We start from the raw sequence: 21045 nt of genomic DNA, 5'->3' as shown, positions 1-21045 counted from the left end.
TAATCTAATGAAACTCTTACCATCACTTAGGAAAAAAATCTCTTCTTTAATGTTTTGGTTTTTTCCCCCCCAGAAACAAGATCTACAGCATCTCTGTCACCCTCACTGCCAGGGCTCATTTGTCATCTCACCTAGCACCTCCACACAACCCTGTGGCTGCAATGGGGGTGAAAAGCAGCCCGCAAGGCAGCCAGATTCCAGAGCTCTGAAAATGTGACTCATTGTCTCCCTCAGCACATGGTATTTTCAGCTGCTCCATGTCAAAATCAATCTTTAACTACTATATTAATAATCATGAAGGTATGTCTCTCTTGAGAAATGAACAAACGCCCATTTTGTCATGCGTCTGAATTCATTGACTCTCCTTTAATATTAATGTCCTAAAATTTGTTTATGCAGCGTCCCTTTACCATGGCCTTTTTATTTTTTTTCCTCCAGGAAACTAAAGAAAGCCTATTAATAATATAATTCATGTAGTGAGGTGTTTAATATTTAACACTGGATTCTAGCAGCTCCCCCATCTAGTGTATTAATACAGATGCATCATTATGCTCAAGGAAATGTCTCATGATGTTTGAAAATGTTATGGACCCAAAGGAACAATGTCTAGTTAATTACTAAAGAGTAATCTCCATCTGGTAGATTTTGTCTTCCCTGGCTTATTCTCTGATAGGTCTCCAGATGATCTCAGAAATAGTCTCCTTAAGCACGTGAAGGTTTCAGGGGTTATTAGGAGTAATTGTGTTGCACAACTGTGGGAATTTTGTTGAGCACCATGGAAGCGACAATGCCATTATTGGTTGATTAGTGTGAACAATCTTTGACAGTATGTAGCACCGGCGATGACTCCAACTGGTGGCAGCTCATTATTCTGATTGCTGTCTGATTTGCAGCATTATCAACTGCAAAATAAATGGCACAGAATAGGAAGGGGGGGGGAGGAAGTAATTGGGAGTTGTTTCTTATGAGCAAAGGCTGATGGGAGGTCTTATAGAGATTTCAACTTCTGGGAAAATGAGGTTCTGTAGTTAAGTGGTGGTGGGATTTTTGTTGGAAGTCTAGTAAAATGGTTTTGGGAGTTTATCATAAACATCACTTACAACATAATGATGTCTTTAGGATTCATGCTGTGAGACCAGAATGCCTTATGGGAGAAACTACCTTACAATGAAGTATTTGACATATGTCAAACAAAAAGAAAATAAAATTAATATTTAGGGAGCATCTATTGTATTCAGGTGGAGCATAAGGGTGCCAATAAACCATCTTCTGGGATTTGGTTGGATTCCAGTTGACAAATCAGAAGCTGACCACTCAAATATTAGTCTATAATACCAATCACATGCTGGGTTGTCACAAATCTCCCAAAGAACTTTGAGAAAGGAACTAGCTAACTTACCTGCCTTCACAGGATAGACAGAAATGGGGCCTCTAGAGAGAGAATTTCATGTCCTCATGAATATTTTCTAGAATGAGAAGCCTATATCCCATATCTAGAAAGCTGCAGCTTATGTTTACTACTAAAACAGTATATAAATGATAAATTCCTTGTAGGAAAGAATTATTTTATTTTTGTCTTTATTTTTCCAGTGATTAATACACACTGGTCCTTTAACATATGGGGGAAGGGAGTAAGAAAAGAGAGAGTTTACAGCAAAAATACATTTGAAGGTTACCACTAGAGAGACAAGGATATAACCATGTCTCAGTCAGTGAACACTGGGCTTTGGGTAAGATAAACTTAGAGTCACAGCAAAAGGGAAGAGACCAGTGATAGCTACAAACAAAACCTGATATTTCATGGCCTCTACAACCTCCCTCCCACTTACTGTTTTTAATCACTTTGTGAAAATTTTCTTTTTTCTAGTCAGATTGGTCTCACTTTGCCCCACTCCCTCACATGCTATTCCATTTCCCACCTCCATGTTTTATTCATGTGGTTCTCCATGTTTTGAATGAATTCTATTCTCAACTCTGGATTTTCAATCCCACAGATTCTTACAATCCATTGTTACCTTCAAAGCATATCCCACGTGACACCTCCTACATAAGGCCTTTTCAGATTTCCCTACTTGTGAACACTTTCTCCATCTTTCTATGACTTGGTATATATTTTGCGTTTGCTACCAGTACCATACCAGGAAACTGAATCACTTCCATTTGAATTGTCTTAGGAAGATGAAGATCATCTGACAGGATAAGGTATGAAAACTGAGGTCCTATCTTGAACTGAACTGCCAAGCATTCAAACTCTATTGAAGAGAGAGCAATTCGAATGACTTGGCCTTAGCCACATTGTTTAAATACCAAATGTATATTTGTCTAAATGACTATTTTATGAAAAATTGACAAAAGGCAAGTGCTCTCAGGGTGGTGAGAAGAAGGACACTCTCAAGGTCTCTCTGAAGAACTTTTGAATTGATTGCATGATATGGGAGACTGTGGTACAGGACTGCCAAAGCATGGGGTGCCCTCATCAGGTTCTATGAGCACAGTGCTCTATGAGCAAAGTAGAATTGAAGTAGCTCAAAAGAAACTTGAGATGCAAAGATATAGAGAATCTATCCCAAATGTTCACATGGACTACTTGTGCCCAACCTGTGGTGGAGCATTCTGAGCTCATATTGGTCTGATCAGGCATAGTTGGACACACTGTGAAACTTAAGTCTGAGTCCTAGCTTTTTGACTCTAACATACTGATGTCATTTTGTTGCTCCTTGAGGATTAAGCAAAACCACCACCAATCAATGTACAAGTTATATCCCTCGGACAATGTAAAAATTAATGGAAGGAGGGGCAGCTAGATGGCGCAGTGGATAGAGCACCGGCCCTGGATTCAGGAGTACCTGAGTTCAAATCCGGCCTCAGACACTTAACACTTACTAGCTGTGTGACCCTGGACAAGTCACTTAACCCCAATTGCCCCGCAAAAAAAAAAAATAATTAATGGAAGGGATTTTTCCATTTTTGCCTATGTTTCTAGCACATTGCAGATAATAAATGTTTGTTGAACCTAAATTAATTGAACAATAAAAGACACTGAATAATAAGTTCTTAGTACAGTGACTTACACATAAAAATACTTAATACATACTTCTTGGAATTAAATGAATGGATGAAAATAACAAAAATGTATCAGTTCATTGGAAAGATAGATCGTTTTCAGACAGGGCAACCCTACTCCAAGATCATGTGTCTGAAAATGATGCCACTCATTGTCAGGCACATGGCATGATGTCAGGCACTTTACATGCTATCAGTCACCCCATGACCCACTTTGCTGGGCACTTTCATTACAAAACAAAGATCTCAGAAAACGTCCAATAAGATAAATGGTATAAAACCAAATCTAATTTCATGCTTGTCAATAAGTTTATTATTAATAATAGTTTCACCAAAGTTATTTTAATCAGTTAATATAATCTATGACATCAAGTTATATGGTACTTCCAAAAAACTCACATTAGATTACCAATTTTCTCCAAAGATAGCAAGATATCAGCTGGAATTGTTAATTGTAAAATTCTCAATTTGTGCCAAGGAAGAATATAACTTTAAAGTTTGAGACTGAATCTTAATTTTAAATAGAACCAATGTGCCAAGGTGAGTCTTAGAAATATTTTAGTTTGTTTGCAGAAAATACATTGAGCATATAGTTATTAAAGAAAGTTGTGGTTGTTTATGTTAAGAGACTTTCTGGCATGTTGAAGCTGAAGTTCAATGGGAAGAAAACATTTTAAGCAATTGGCACCATTGTAATACCAATCTTAACAAACACCTTTGGAACAGTAAAATGGATAACAAGGGACTTTAATAATCGAACACACAACCTATGACCTGAAGGTAGCTATAGGAAAATGAACAATTCTTTGTCAAAAAGTAGAAAAGAACACTTTTGACATTCTCATGTTGCATTATAAACAAAAACTTATTACAGAAATACATTCAGAACAAATAAATACTACTTTACAGAGCATTAATAAAGTGACTGTAGGGGCAAAATATTAGGCACTTACCTGATGTAACTGCTGGTAGTTTATCTTTACATGAAACCCATGAAACAGCTAAACTAACAAGAGTAGAACCAAAAAGCTCTCCCTGGCAATCCTCCACAAAACTCATCCAACAATATAGGTGGTGTTGTGAATAGAATAAAGGATTTCAAGGAGACAAATAAATTCAAAGACGTTGAAATCCTGCCTCAAAAACTTATTGGTATGATTCTGGACAAGTCACTTAACCTCTGTCTGCCTCAGTTTCCCCATCTGAGAAATGGGACTAATAATAGCTATTATCTAACAGCATGCTATAGTCAGAAGATTTAGAGTCAGAGCACCTGAGTTGGAGTCTTAGCTTTGCCATTTATTAGCTTCATAACTAAAAGCAAGTTACCAATCTCTCTGATCCTCAGTCTCCTAACCTGCAAAATGGGGTGATAATACTTTCATTCCCAATCTCACAAAATTGTCCTGATGTAAGGATTTTATGAATATTAAAGTATTTATTTTACATCTAGCCATTTTAATTAACTGTATTTGTTTTAAGTGTTTGAATTTTTTGTTTTGCATTATATACAAAGGAATTCAGCAAATTTTCCAAAATGTTCATAGATCCAACCAAAGCACTTATTTAAAAATAAAAAATGTTCAGCCTTGACAATAAGAGTGGAAGGAGAGGCATAATTGATGATTGAGCTAACCAACCTTCCCTCAAAGACAACAGCTTTGATTTGGGCTTTACTCTCTATCTCTTACAACAACATCAGGTCTTCCTGACTCCACAAATGTCAAAAATACAACTCAAATATGACTAAAAATTCTTCTCCAAATCCAATATTAATTCCACTGTACCATCATTCTTCCCATCAAATCTTAGTGTTTTTAAACAAAAAATATTTGATAAATGCAAATTCTTATAATTCATCCAATGGTAGAGTCAAATAACAAATGCCAATTTTAAAAAGTAAAATAAAATAAACATTTTGAGAGGCAGATCTGAGATGGAAAAGGCAGTGACTTCCTGGAGCTCTCCTCAAGAACCTCCAGATATCTTTAAATAATGCTATAAGACAATTCCTAGAGCAGCAGAACACATAAAAGGACTAAGTGAGGCCATTTTCCAGTCAAAGACAGCTTAGAAGGTCAACAGGAAAGATCTGTTGTGCCAGGATGGGAGTGGAGCACAACCCTGTACAGACCTTGCCAGAGGAGATCTAGCTCCAGAGGAGCCACAGAATTGTCTGAGGCAGTAGCTGATTCTGGAATTCAACCCACGGTCAGTGAGGGTGTCAAATGATTTGCCAGGGAGAGATTACAGGGATCTCTGCTGCTATTGAGGCAGAACTCTATTATTTTGCCCTACCTAGGACCTAGGTTCGAAGTCTTGAGTAGAGGCCCAGGGGGGAGGGGATGCATCCACAGTGGAACATAATTCTCTTTCAGGTTAGAAGGAAAGCAGGCTTGTGGTTGCTTGCAGACCAGATCACACAGCAGGGGAGTGGTGTACATGATTCTCTTTAAATTGTACCGCCCAAGACCCACTGAAGCTTGGGACAGTGCATCCTGGAAGCAGTGCCCCATTTTAAGAAGGTATTAAAAGTCAAGAAATAGACTGACAAAATGAGCAAATAGAAAAAAAAAATTATGACCCTAAAAAGTTTCCTTAGTGACATGGTAGATCAAAATACACCCTCAGAAGAAGATACCAAAGTCAAAGCTCCTACATCCAAAGCTTCCAAGAAAAATATGAATTGGTCTCCAGCCATAGAAGTGCTCAAAAAGGACTTTTTTGTGAGACAATTGGGGTTAAGTGACTTGCCCAGGGTCACACAGCTAGTAAGTTGCCAAGTTTCTGAGGGTGGACTTGAAATCAGGTCCTCTTGACTCCAGGACCAGTTCTCTATCCACTGAAGCACCTAGCTGTCCCTCAAAATGGTAAGAGAGGTAGAGGACAAATGGAAAGAGAAATGAGATGATGCAGGAGGGTCATGAAAAAAAAGGCCACAACTTGAAAAGCTAAAATGGCCAAATAGAAAAGGAGGTACAAAAGCTCTCTGAAAAAAAAAATAATTGCTTAAAAATTAGGATTGAGCAAATGGAAGCTAATGATTTTAGGAGTAATCAAGACACAATAAAGCAAATCCAAATGAATGAAAAATTAGAGGGCAATGTGAAATATCTTCTTGGAAAAACAGTTGACCTGGAAAATAAATCCAGGAGAGATAATTTGAAAATCATTAGACTACCTGAAAACCATGAGCAATAAAAGAGATTAGATATCAACTTCCAAGAAATCATCAGGGAACATTGCTTTGATATCTTCGAAACAGAAGGTAAAATAGAAATTGAAAGGATCCACCAATCACCTCCTCAAAGAGATCCCAAAATAAAAACCTCCAGGAATATTATAGCCAAATTTCAGAGCTCCCAGGTTAAGGAGAAAATATTTCAAGCAGCCAGAAAGAAACAATTCAAGTACTGTGGAACCACAGTCAGGATAGAACAGGATCTAGCAACTTCTACATTAAAGGATAGGAGGGCATGGAATATAATATTCCAGAAGGCAAAGGAATTGGGATTACAACCAACAATCACTTACCCAGTAAAACTGACTATAATCTTTCAGGGGAAAATGGGACTTCAATGAAAAAGAGGACTTTCAGGTATTCTTGATGAAAAGACCTGAGGTGAATAGAAAATTTGACTTTCAAATACAAAACCCTGGAGTAATATAAAAATGTAAACAAGAAAAAGAAATCATGAGGGATATAAAAAGGTTAAACTGTTCACATTCCCACATGAGAAGATTATACTTGTAACAGAAGAACTTTCTCAGTATTAGGGGAGCTGAATGGAGTATATTTAGACAGAGAGTACAGGTGTGAGTTGAATATGAAGGGATGCTAGGTGGTGCAATGGATAGAGCAACAGCCCTGGAGTCAGGAGGACCTGAGTTCAAATCCAGCCTCAGACACTTAACACTTACTAGCTGTATGATCCTGGGCAAGTCACTTAACCCCAATTGACATACCAAAAAAACCACAACATAATATAGGGGTGAGAGGAATGCACTGGGAGAAGCGGAAATGGAGAGGTGAAATGGCATAAAGTATCTCACATAAAAGAAGCAAGGAAAAGCTTATAGGGTGAAAGGGATGATGGGGGTGAGGTGCATGGGAATGAGTGGGCCTTATTCTCATAAGAATTGGCTCAAAGATGGAATAACATACACACTCAATTGGGTAGAGTAATTAATCTTACTCTGTAGGAAGGTAGGAGGGGAAGGGGATAAAAGGGATGGGGTTGAAATAAGGGAGGGCATATTGGGGAAGGGGACAGTCAGAAGACATTTTTGGGGAGGGATAGTGTGAAAGAAGATGGAAAAATGAGTAAATATCATGGGGAGGAAATAGGATGGAGGGAAGCATAGTCACCAATAGTAACTGAAAAAAAATTGAAGCAGAGGCAAGAGCAATATAAGATGATGGTGAAGATGAGGATGAGAGTGATGATGATGATGATAAAAATGCATGGTACTTACTTTGCTGGGCTATTGTGAAAAAATTCTTTGTCAGGTATAAGGTACTATATAAATGTTATCTATTATTGAAATAATCAACATCATGGGTTTATTGTAAGAAAATCTCTTTTCAAAGTACTATATAAATGTAGTTTGCCATAAATAAAATGATGAGCAGGATGCTATCAGAAAAACCTGCAGAGGCTTACATGAGCTGATCAAAAGTGAAATGTACTGTATACAAAATAAGAGCAATATTGTAAGATGATCTGCTGTGAATGACTTAGTGATTTTCAGCAATATAATGATCCAAGACAACTCTGAAAGACTTATAAAAAATGCAATTCATCTACATGGAAAGATCTGATGGTATCTGAATACAGATTGAAGCATAATATTTTGTTAGTTCCTGTTTCTAAAGATTTTTTGGTCTGTTTTCTTTCACAGCCTGACTAATATGGAAATGTTTTGTATGACTACACATGTATAACTTAAATTGAATCGCTTGAGTTCTTAAAGAGGGCTGGGAAGGGAGAAAGATAATTTGGAACTCAAAGTTTTAAAAACTAATGTTAAAATATTTTTACATGTATTTTGTGAAAAAGAAAATTCTAAATAAAAAATAATAAACATTTTTATTTAATGTTCTGACTTCCAAATTCATTCCCTTCTTCCCTCCCTCCCCTACAATAAGATATAGATTACACATGTCCAATTAAAAACATTACCATATTAGTCATTTTTGTAAAAGAAAACTTGAATAAAGAAAAAAATGAAAGAAAATGAAAAATAGCATGCTTCAGTTTGTGTCCAAACAATATCAGTCCTTTCCTTGAAGGGGGATAGTATGCTTCAATATTAGTCCTTTGGGATTATCTTGTATCATTGTATGGCTGAGAATAGTTAAGTCTTTCACAGTTGTTCATCAAATGATATTGCTGTTATTATGCACAATGTTCCTTTGGTTCTGCTCACTTCACTTTATATCAGTTCATACAAGTCTTTCCAAGCCTTTTTGAAATCATCCTACTTGTAATTTCTTACAGCATGCCAAAGAACACTGCCTCAAGAAGAAGGATCTTTTTTTGCAATTTTTTTCCAAGAGTATAGAGGAAATAAAGAAAAAGGAAATTCTCAAAAATTAACATCACCTTCTTCAAAAAATATTTCAGGATCATGAGGCCCACCTTAACTTTCTAAGACCAAAAACATAAGTATCTCTGACTCTTCATAATTTTCTTTCCTCCAACATACAGAAAATATTTACTTTTTATTCCTTTTTTTTGACAAATTCAGAAATACCTGCAACAGTAAATTTGCAAAATTAAGGTAGAAAAAGGAAATTAAGATTTCTCCCTAGAGAGTTTTGCTGACTACTTTGAACCACGATTATGGGAATCAATAGGTTTATGTAACCTCACAATAAGGCAGAAACAAAATGAGGAGCTTTTTCACATACTGAAGATACTTGATTAGGTAGAATAGCTCTATTGGTCTGTTTTTACCCCCCCCCCCCAGGATTGCAGTATTTTGAAGCTCACATTCAAAAGAGAAACAGAATTTTGTATGGGCCTCTGGGTGCCATGGTCACATAAGTAGAATACAGCTGACCTGCTTCTAACTGGTCTCTTTTGTTTACATTTTTAAAATTCTATTTCCATAATAAGAAGAAATCTCTTATGTACTATAAGGTGTTTACCATGCTCCTTAGGTAATAAAACCCTCTAGATTCCTGGCCCTTTGTCTTCTGACAGGCTCTAAAAGGGGTAGACACTAACTATGGCCCGGCTCTCACTTATTGCTTAAATGCAGTAGCAAAATTGAAACAAACTGAAAATTAAATTAATAAATATGTTTAGTCCAGGCACATAGTGCCCATTTACTAGCTGCAACTGATTCAGGATTCTCAGTTGGCAGCACTTGTGATGCAGCAGGAAAGAGTGTGTACTTGTTTGACAGTGAGAAAGGCAAACAAATGAAGTGCTTTAAGTGGTCCATTGCACTGACTTCATGCTGTCAGCCAAAAAAGAGGAGTCAGCCTGGAGGTGGGTGGCTATGGCAGAGTATTAACTCATTAGCACAGCCTTAGGTGGGCTGTTATGGTAAGCAAGTGAGCCCCAGAAGCCTGGGACATTTCTTTGTGGAGAGGCATTAGAGTGACTTTATTAAATATAACTTGATATTTATTAAGCACTCCATATGTAAAAGGGATCATGACCACAGCTAGATACCCAGGTGAATAATAACAACAAAAACATTTTGGTGCAGGTTCTTATCGCCTTATAATTGAACTACTACAATAACTTGCTTGCTTGTCTCCCTGCATTGTGGCTCCACTCTATTCCATACCCCATTCAACTGTCCAGTTTAAAGCATGGATCTGTTTTTATTTTTAATTTTTCTTTTTCTCTCTTTTTTTTTTTTTTTTTAGTGAGGCAATTGGGGTTAAGTGACTTGCCAAGGGTCACAAAGCTAATAAATGTTAAGTGTCTGAGGCTGGATCTGAACTCAGGTACTCCTGACTCCAGGGCGGTACTCTGTCCCCTGAACCACCTAGCTGCCCCTAATTTTTCTTGATTACATGAAAAGATTTTTTTTTGTTTTAAATTTTTCTCCAACCTTCTCTTTCCTCCCCCTTCCCAAGGCTAGTAACAATTTGATATAGGTTGTACATTATTATCATGACAAACACATTTCCTCATTCATTAGAACAAAAGGAAAAAATGCAAGAAAAAAAGAAACAAGCAATAGCAAAAAAAGCAACAACAAAAGTGAAAATAGTATGTTTCAGTCTGCATTCAGACTCCATAGTCTAAAGCATGGATCTTGCCTGTGTCATTGACTCCATTCAATAAAATCTAGTGGATCCCCATCACCCCCGTTAGCAAATTTAAATCTGTTTTTCATTCAAAGCTCTTTACAAATTGGTATCCTCCTAGATATCAACTCTTTTTCTTCTTCTTCTTCTTTTTTTTTTGGGGGGGGGAAGGCAATGAGGGTTAAGTGATTTGCCCAGGGTCACACAGCTAGCTTCAGGTGTCTGAGTCCACATTTGAACTCAGGTTCTCCTGAATCCAGGGCCGGTGCTTTATCCATTGTGCCACCTAGCTGCTCCTGCTTTCAACTCTTCTATATATTTTTGCAAACCTATGACATTGGTCTCCTTGATGTTCATCACACAAAATACTCCATCTCCAGCCTCTGAGAATTTTTACTGGTTGGACAGCATGCCTTGAATATTCTCTCTCCTCATCTCTGCCTCTTGGCTTCCATGGTTTCCTTAAAGTTCTAGCTAACTGGGGTAGCTAGGTGGTGCAGTGGATAGAACACCAGCCCTGGAGTCATGAGGACCTGAGTTCAAATCTGGCCTTAGACACTTGACAACTTACTAGCTGTGTGACCCTGGACAAGTCACCTAACCCCAATTGCCTCACTTAAAAAAAAAAGAGGTCTAGCTAAGCTTCACCTTCTTTGAAAAGCCTTTTCTGATCCTCCCTAATACCTTTCCTTTGTTGATTATCTTAAATTTTTTCTGAATATTTCTTTGTACATATTTTTATGCTGCCTCACTCATTAGACTGTCGGCTCCTTGAGATCTGGGTTTACCTTTTCCCATTCTAGCACACTGCCTGGCATAATTTTTTCAATGGTTTTCAGTCATGTCTGACTATTCATGAACCCATTTGGGGTTTTCTTTGCAGAGATACTAAAGTGGTTTGCCATTTCCTTTTTGAACTCATTATACAGATGAGGAAACGGAGGCAAACAGGGATAAGTGACTTGTCAAGGGTCACACAGCTAGTAAGTGTCTGAGGAAAGATTTGAATTCAGGAAGATGAGTCTTCCTGACTCCAGGCCCAGCTCTCTACCTACTGCACCACTATCTGCCCCTTGTAACATAGTAGATACTGACTACTTAGCAAATATCTGCATAGTGTTTTCAGGTATATAAATCACTTTACATATATTATTTATTTTATTTGATCCTTACAAAAATCCTGTAAGGCAGGTAGTACTATTTTCACTTTACACATGAGAAACTGAGACTGAGATTGGTAAAGTAACTTTCCCAGAATCATGCAGATAATAAGTATATTAGGAAGGATTTTAACTCAGGTCATTCTGACTCCAACTCCAACATTATATAGACTATGTTACCTAGTTGGAAAACAACATAATTGTTATTCTCAAGGAGTTTACAATGCAAGTAATAGTACTTGGAATTAGAAGACTCAGATTCAAATTCTGGTTTTCTCACTTATTACCTTGTAAACTTAGGAAAATTACTTAACTGTTCTGGGTTTTGGTTTCCTCCTCTGCAAAAAGAGAGGGTTGGGCTATCTAGCTTCTAAGTTCTAGATGACTCAGTCTTTCATCATAGCATCTCAGGATCTTATGACTAATTAATATGCTACAAAGGTTAAATGTGATGATGACATATTGGCGTCTGGATAAAGTGCGTTCAGAAACATGAAGAGGAAGTAACCACTTTAAGCTAAGGACATCAGGGAAAATTCAGTGGAGAAGCTGGCATCCAAGTTGGTCCTTAAAGAAGGACAATTGTTTCTAGAAGCCAATATGAAGAGATAGTGCATTCCAGATATAGTGGGCAGCCTACAAGAATGCACAAATTTCAGAAAATGAATGATGATATTGGAAAACTAGTAATCCAGTTGGGTTGGCATGTAAGGCATGAAATGGAAATAGAGTCAATTGAAGCTTGATATGTATGCCTTACTCAAACTTAGGAGGCAATTTTATGCCAGACTACAGAAATTGTAACCTTTATTTTTTATCTTTGCCCTTCTCACTTTTAATTGCATCTTCCAATTTTCCAAGTTATATTAGAGCAATCTGTGATACAGCAGAAAATCTTCAATATCTCTGTATATATTGTCTCTTTCCTGCTTCCAAAAAGTGGCCTGGATCTCAAAGTGCTATGGTTAAAAGAAACCCTGACATTTCCCTAAGTTGTCATCTCATGCCTCTTTCACAGATATAATGATAAACATACCATTTTTTTTCAGAAATATAATTATAAACATACTGTTTATTTTTTCAAACTCCTAGATAAATTGTTTACACATTGCTTCCACTTCCCTTATGTCCACTACTTTCACAATCCCTTTCCCTGTAGCTTTTAACCCTATTGTGTGACTAAGATTGTTTCTCCAATATTACTTGCTAACTGCTGAGCATCATGGCCTTTTCTCATACTTCATTCCCCTCTAGCCTGTCTGTAGCTTCTGCTACTATTGATTGCAATCCTCCTCCTGGACATCCTTTTTGTCCTTGGCTTCTGGGACCCTATTCTCCTCTGATTCTCTTTCTACCTGTCTAATAATTTAACTAGTTCTGCTAGATACATTCTTATCCATTCTTTGCCTCTACAACATTGATGTCTCTAAAAATTATCTTGAAATCTCTTCATCTTCTATATCTTTTCTCTTTTATTGACCTCTTTATGGTTTTAACTATTATCTTTAAACAGATAACCCCCATGTCTATATATAGTACCCCAATCACTCCGAAATTATATTTTTAGTGTCCAATGGCCTTCTGAGAATTTTACCAGGATGTCACAATTGTATCTCAAAAAAATTGTTCCAAACAGAACTTGCAATCCTCCTATCCCCAATTTTCCTTTGTTCCAAACTTTCCTATTTCTAATGAGAGTTTCATAATCTTTCTAGGCACCCATATTCTCAACCTTGTTGGAGTCATCCTTGACCCTTCACTTTACCTCATCCACCACATCCCTCTTTATCTCACATAATTTTTCTTAATGAACCCTATGTTCCATACCACCTAGATTACTAGATGTTCCCAAAACATGGTACCAATCTCTCACCTGTTTACGTGAATCCAAACTCATGCCTAAATTATGTTTTTTTTGCTCATTGCCATCTCTCAGAATTTTTAACTTCAAGACTCAGTGCATGTGCCACTGCCTCTGTGAAGGTTTCCATGATCCATTCCAAGTCCCATTTAGTGCCCTCTCCTTTAATTTACCTTATACTCATTTAGCTGTACATAAATGACACCCCAGTCCACCAAGTAGAATGTAAATCCATTAGAGGCAATGACTCTGGTTTTGTTTTTGTATCCCAGTGACTAGAGTAATTTCATATACTTAGTAGATGCTTTTGTTAATGCCAGCATTGAGCAGGAAGAAATTGGGGTAGATGCCATCTGAGAAATTATGTAGGAGTTTCAATGATCTTCAGCAGCTATTGTAACAAAAGCCCTTGTAAGCAACATCAATATTCTCTTAGTGTTACTATATAACTATGGATCACTGAATGTTATAATCTCGGAAAAGTCAAAATTGCAACCAACTCAAAGGACAATGAAAAGATACATTGTGGGTGGAAGTAGTCTATAGCATATTACCAATAGTAAACTATAAGGAAAAAAAGAAGCCTAATATAAATCAATGATATATTTAATAGTCAAAGGAGCTGGGATTGCCATATAGTCACAATAACAGCCCTTAAAGACATACTGAGAATTGCAGTGGAGCCTCTGAGATATAGTAATAACAGGGAATTCTTGAAGATTGTATATATCCTTCTTGTTATATTTTTGGAAGGATATGGATGTGAAAGAAGAGGAGACACATTACAATCTGCATTCATGGAGAGGGTACTCATATTTCTAATATCACAAATATGAGTATATTAAGTTATTCCTACTTAAAGTTTAGATACACTGTCATCCTGAAATCCATTGCTTTCATATATTTTAATGATGGAAAACCCTAACTATCTGTTCTGAAAATTAGAAAATTATACATCTCATTTATAGAAAAGAAAGTCTGTTCTCAATGAAAATAAAACTAATTTTCCATGGTTTGGAGGGTATTGATACTGACAATTTTAAATTCATGTTGCATTTTCAGAACTATAGGCAAAACTGTATTTCTACTTTGTAACTATCTTAGTGGATAGATGCAATTAAGCTGAGCACCAAATCTTGCAACATTATGGATGAACTTTGGTTATCCTGGGATTTATAAAGCCATAAATGGGAGTAGAAAATAGGAATTGTCAAAAGCTTTTCCAAGTTCTCTTGGACTAAAACATCTTTTCCATTACATTGATGAGTTTCCTGTCTATAACTTTCTTTAGTTAGATATGGCCCATTAACAGCACACAGATGTTACTCAGGCAGTTCTCATGCTTTCAAGTGACAAATGAGGTTCTAGATTGAACTTCCTTCATACCATTCTGTGAACTATTTTAACTAGACTTTTTTTAATGGTCTGTTACAGTTCTATTCAATAAATATCCATGAATCATCTATTAAGTGTTAAATATGTTTCAAGGTATTCTAACAGGCACTAGGAATAGAAAGATGAAAAATGGCAAAGTTTTTCTCCTTCTACAAAGACCATATAATAATTGGAGTGGGGAAAGGGGTCAGAACATGTATGTGTATGTGTGCATATATATGTATATACATACACATAAATACTTATACACATAATTCAATTCCTCCCCAGAACCATAACTAGGGAATGACAACTGGACCTTTACTTCAGGGCATTGGATTTTAAGGACCCTTCAAGAGCATAGAAGCAACAAAGTTTCACACCTAGGAAACATGAATAATTATACCAACAGCCCTTTCACTGACCTGGGTGCAGACCAGTAGTGGATTAGAATCTCTATCATTTTAACAATGGAATTGAAACTAGTAATTAATTTATGAGTCAGTGATCAGAGGAAAGGAATCGAACGAAGGTCTGGCTTAGAGTTCTGTTTTTCTAAACCTAGAAAACCTTCCAGAAAGCTGAGAGGGTCTGGGACCAACAACTCTCTATGAGAGCCCCTGTCTATAGGGGCAGTCTTTCCACTGTGTTCTCTGAGTTTGGAGTGCTATATTCTTTTTTTTTTTTTTTGGTAAGGCAATTGGGGTTAAGTGACTTGCCCAGGGTCACACAGCTACTAAGTGACAAGTGTCTGAGGCCAGATTTGAACTCAGGTTCTCCTGAATCCAGGGCCGGTGCTCTATATGCTGTGCCACCTAGCTGCCCCAAGAGTGCTATATTCTTTTAAAAATCACAGAGGTAGTTCAGGCCTGGGAGCTGCAAAGGAAACCACTTGGGTATACTGAAAGTTTGCAGCTTCAGAGCCTGACAAATACAAAACCCAATTCATGAAGGCTAAAAGAATGAGTAAATAAAAACAAAAAACCAAAAAAACAGAAGAAGACTCCCATGTCAGGGATGCCCAAGATACACACCTAGAAGGAGAGGAATAATTCAAAAATATCTACAAGCAAAGTTCCAAAGTAAAATATACCTGGGCCATAAGATCAACTAGAATTTCTAGAAAAAATAAAACAAGATTTTATTAAACAGTTAAATATGATATAAATGAAATGAGAGTAGTAGAGGATGGAATTGAAAAAAAATTGAAAGTTTTAGAGGAAAGACTTGGAAGGAGAATTAATGGCTTAGTACAAAACCTTATCCAAGTAATAAACTCCTTGAAAATTATAATGGACAAAATAGAAGTTAATGACTGAATAGGACCCACAACAAATACTCAGTCAAAATACTTTTTAAAAAAAGAAATTGTCAGGTATCTCAAATAAAAATAATTGACCTGGGAAGACAGGACAAGGTATAGGATTTAAGAATTTAAGAAACACTGGAAAGGGGGAAAGGGACCCACATGTACAAAAATATTTATAGCTGCTCTTTACGTGGTAGCAAGGAATTGGAAGATGAGGGGGTGCCCATCAATTGGGGAATGGCTGGACAAGTTGTGGTATATGAATACAATGGAATACTATTGTCCTGTAAGAAATGATGAGCAGGAAGAGTTCAGAGAAACCTGGAGGGTCTTACGTGAGCTGATGATGAGTGAGATGAGCAGAACCAGAAGAACATTGTACACAGTATCATCAACATTGAGTGTTGACCTACTATGATGGACTATATTCTTCTCACCAATGCAATGGTACAGAAGAGTTCCAGGGAACTCATGATAGAAGAGGATCTCCAAATCCAAGAAAAAAAAAAAGAAAGAAAGAACTGTGGAGTATAGATGCTGATTGAACCATATTATTTCTTTTGTTTTGGGTGCTGTTGGTTTTATTTTTTCTTTCTATTTTGAGGTTTTGCATCACTGCTCTGATTCTTTCTCTTGTAACAGGATTAATGCAGAAATAAGATTAATGTTATTATGTGTATATATATGTGTGTGTGTGTATATATATATATATGTATATGTATAGAGATATATAGATATAACCTATATCAGATTACCTGCTGTCTAGGGGAGGGGGGAGGGAGGGGTGGGAGGGAGAAAAATCTGAAATTGTAAAGCATGTATAAACAAAAGTTGAGAACTATCTTTACATGTAATGGAAAAAATAAAATACCTCATACATAAAAAAAAGAAACACTGGAGTACCTCAAATCTATGCACTACTGTTGTTTTTGAATCATTTCTAGTCAATTCCAATGTTTTGTGACAACATCCCCCCCCCCAACTTGTTACTTTGGGAGTTTCTTGGCAAAGATACTGGAGTGGTTTTCTATTTCCTTCCCCAACTCATTTTACAAATGGAAGTGAGGCAAACAGGATTAAGTGACTTGTCAAGGGTCACACAACCAGTAAGTGTCTGAAGCCAGATTTGAACTCACAAAGATGAATCTCCGTGACTCGAGGCATGACATTCTCTCCATTGTAGCACCTAGTTACCCACAAATAGATGCCCTGTCACCCCACAAAATAACCAGCGTAATATATTACAAAAAAAATATGAGAGAATACTATCCAGACTTGGTAAAAACCATAGGGCAAAGTGAAAAGAGAAATAATCTATTCTTTGCCTCCTAGAAGAGATTCCTAAACAAAACTTAAATAAATTACTCCTGAGATTAAGACATATATATGTTGTAATAGTCCTTAGTATCTGTTCCCTGTCAAACCAGGGGCACATAATGTTTGCTACCTTCCCTTGAGTTTTCCAATAAGAACCTTCCTATGGACTCTTTAGCTTACCAGCCCCTTCACTTTTTTTATTTTTTTTTTTTTTGGTGAGGCAATTGGGGTTAAGCTCTATCCACTGCACCACCTAGCTGCCCCAGCCCCTTCACTTATTCTAGAATTATGGCTCTATTTGGCTATCCCTGAAATATGTCAGAATGAATAGGGTTATTCATGTATATATCGTAACGAAATGTTAATTCTATTTGATATATTTATACTTTGTAGCAAATTTCTAATTTGTATCTATTTCTGCCTGTCCTCCCAAATAACAAGCAAATTAGATGACAGCCATTAAGTATCCTTTACATTTCCATGTCCAAGGGACTGGATTGGTTCCCTGATTTTAGCATGAGAAGGAAGGTGTTATTGCATCTTTAAGTGTGGGTTCATGTATTCTCATATGCTAGTGGTGTTTTGAACTAGAAGTACAGAGGAGAAAATTCAAATGGTCTTAGAGATGATTGAAATGTTCGTGGACTTCTGTGTCATGGAAGGGGAATGAGTTAGAGCAAGTGACATGGTATAGTGGAAAGAACATTGACCATTTAATAAATATCTGGGTTCAAGATTCAACTTGGCTAAGATCCAGCTTAGCTCTGTGACCTTGGGCACAGCAATTAATGTTTCTTAACTTCAATTTCCTCATTTGTAAAATGATGGTACTATCATTATGAGGAAATCACATGGTGTAAAGACACTATCTTAATTGTAATCATTCTTATAAGACAGTTGTTTTGAGTGTCTTGGAACAAGACTAAAAAGTGTGGTGTAGCTGAGAATTGGATGTTACCATTCCAGAGTATAAACAAACATGAAAGTGAAATGTAGATCCTTCTTCCACTTCTATAAAATAAGTCATAATAGAAATAACTGGGATTCCATAGAAGTGTTGTTTGAATTTTTACAAATAGCCCTTTTCCTAATCTTTCTTAATGAAATTCAACAGGCAAGGGAAAAGGTCAAGTACTTATCATATATTACTGATCCTGGCATCTGCTGTTTCTTTAAAATTTAATTCTATGGCCTAATAAAACATACTTGCTATTAACATGCCTGAGGATGTGAGGGGTAAAAGATATAGTATAATAACCCTTGGAAAGCCAAATAAAATGAAGTATTTCCAGAAAGATACACATGGCAGGACCAAAATTGGAGCATGCCATATTTACTATTCTGTTTGTATAACACATATCTGGTTAGTTATGTTACAGCTAAAATGTGAAATGTCAATTCTTATTAATGAAAGAGAGAGAGGGGAGCAGACTTAATGAAGAGTGACTTATGCACATCAAAAAAACCTGAGTATGTACATGGAAGCAGACTCATAACACAAATGTCATCTAGTCTGGGGTTGTTTGTAACTCTCTAGGTATGTAATAAAGGAATACCCAGGATCTGACTGAGAAAATTATTCAATTCTTAACCCCCCCCAAAAAAAAAATCCAACTGATTGTGAATAGTAGCAGATCACTTAGACCAACCCATCTCTAAAGATAAGGTTTTTTTGGTTTTCTTTAATTAATTAGGGCAGCAACTTCCAGCTATCATGGTTGATTGAATGGGAGGCAGACCACCTAATTCCTACATATTTCTACTCCAGCAAAACACTGACATTATCACAAGGATGAATAATGATTAAGACATCTTACAAGAAATGATAGTAAGGAACTTCTTCCACTCCAAAACTTTACATAAAAATCAGTTAGCAGTTCAATGGAAATAGGAAATGGAGACACTGGCAAAGTTGACATCATTGTAGGGTAACTTCCTAGCATGACTAGATAGATTAAAATATGGCCTTAGGTTCAGAGGTAGTAAGAACCAAGGATTTCCTGTGGAAAGCCACATGATGGTTATAAAGTCCTGGATTAAGGATCTTGGAACCCCAGAGGGAAGCAGGTGGCTATACAGTACCATGCAGTGTATGGACCCAGACAACCCAGGTACAGTGACTTAGAGATCTCACCTGTAAGCTTGGCAGGAGGGAAGTATACCATACATTTCTGAGTAAAGGTTTTTTTGGTGTGTTTGTTTGTTTTTGGTGTTAATGTTATTGGGGGAAAGATTATACTGAATGGAAAACAAGGATACAAGGATTACCTCACATATTAAGTCTTATGTTCATCTTAAATGTTTGGAAAGGGAAAAGACAAAGAAGATGTAGTTTGGCACCATGCATGCTTTTTAAAAAGTTTTTATTAAGATCAACCACTTAAAATTAAATTGCCCAAGTTAATTTATGTGTATAGATACAATTAGTAGCATAGCATGGTTGATAGAGTTCTGGGTTCGGAGACAGGAAGCAGGAGGCTGGAAGTTCAAATCCCACCTTGAAAACTAAGCTGTGTAACCCTGAGCAAGTCATTTCATCTCTCTGTGTTTCAGGCATCACCTTGAAACTTATCTCCTAAGTCATAGACTAATTTTAATTTGTATTCGTCGAGAGAGTACCCACATTGGGAATTACCCACACTGAGGAAATCAGAAATCACACATTCTTTGTGATTGGGAATATATGTATCTGAAGACAGAACTGCCAACCAAGGGACCCTGATTTATGGCCAACCTACATATTTGCTTATTAGGTAGTTTGCTTTTGAGTGTTTTAAAAGTGATTTGGTTCACTGAGATAATTATTCTGATAATATTCCACAATAAGGTGCCATCCTCATTAGAACACAGGTTCTTTGAAGTCAGGAGTATGTTTCTTTTTACTAATAATAATAGTCTCAATGCTTATTACAGTGCCTAGAACATAGACACTTAAATGCTTTATCTAAACTTATCTCTAAATTTTTAAGTGTTATATTCCATGAATCATGCTAGGCAATGGGTATGCTAATACAAATAATAGTTATGTGAGTTAGAAAATTATATGATAGAAGCAAAACAAACAAAAACTCAAATTAATACCTAAGTATTTTAGGTGATCTTAAATATTTAGTCAATTAAATTACACATAAACCATCCTTCTGTTTTCTTTAGGCTAACCATCCCCACTTCTTTTAGCTTCTAATGACAGGAAATTCTGTTTAATAAATGCATGTGACCACAAACCAAGCCAATGGCTCTAGTATTTCAGTTCAAATGGATCAAATGAAAGACATACTTTTTTTTGCTCAAAGATTCAATTTGAAGGAAAGGCTGTAGAATGAGAACTTCAAGAAGAATTACTATTATTAAATTTCATACTGGCCAAGTCAGATAAAAGTCAAAAAGCACACTTTTTAAAATGTTGTATAATTGATGTTATTAGATTCCATTTCCCCTTTTAGGAGCAAATGGGCTTCCCTCACCTCCCCTTTGGGCATAACTCAAATATGTTTTCATTAAATTAGAATTTAATTGAGGCTCTTCTAGTACTTGCTATGTGATCTTGGCCAATTCACTGAAAATTTTCAGGATCTCCATTTTATTCACTGTATTAAAATACTTTATTTTGTACTTATTTTATATATACACAAAAAGTACATCCCCATCTATAGCTCTAGCTCTATTTTTATATCTCTTTCTCTATGTT

The sequence above is a fragment of the Dromiciops gliroides genome, chromosome 2 (assembly GCF_019393635.1).
Source record: "Dromiciops gliroides isolate mDroGli1 chromosome 2, mDroGli1.pri, whole genome shotgun sequence".
NCBI lineage: Eukaryota > Metazoa > Chordata > Mammalia > Microbiotheria > Microbiotheriidae > Dromiciops > Dromiciops gliroides.
The sequence above is the reverse complement of the archived record's forward strand: the minus strand, read 5'-3'. Positions refer to the sequence as shown.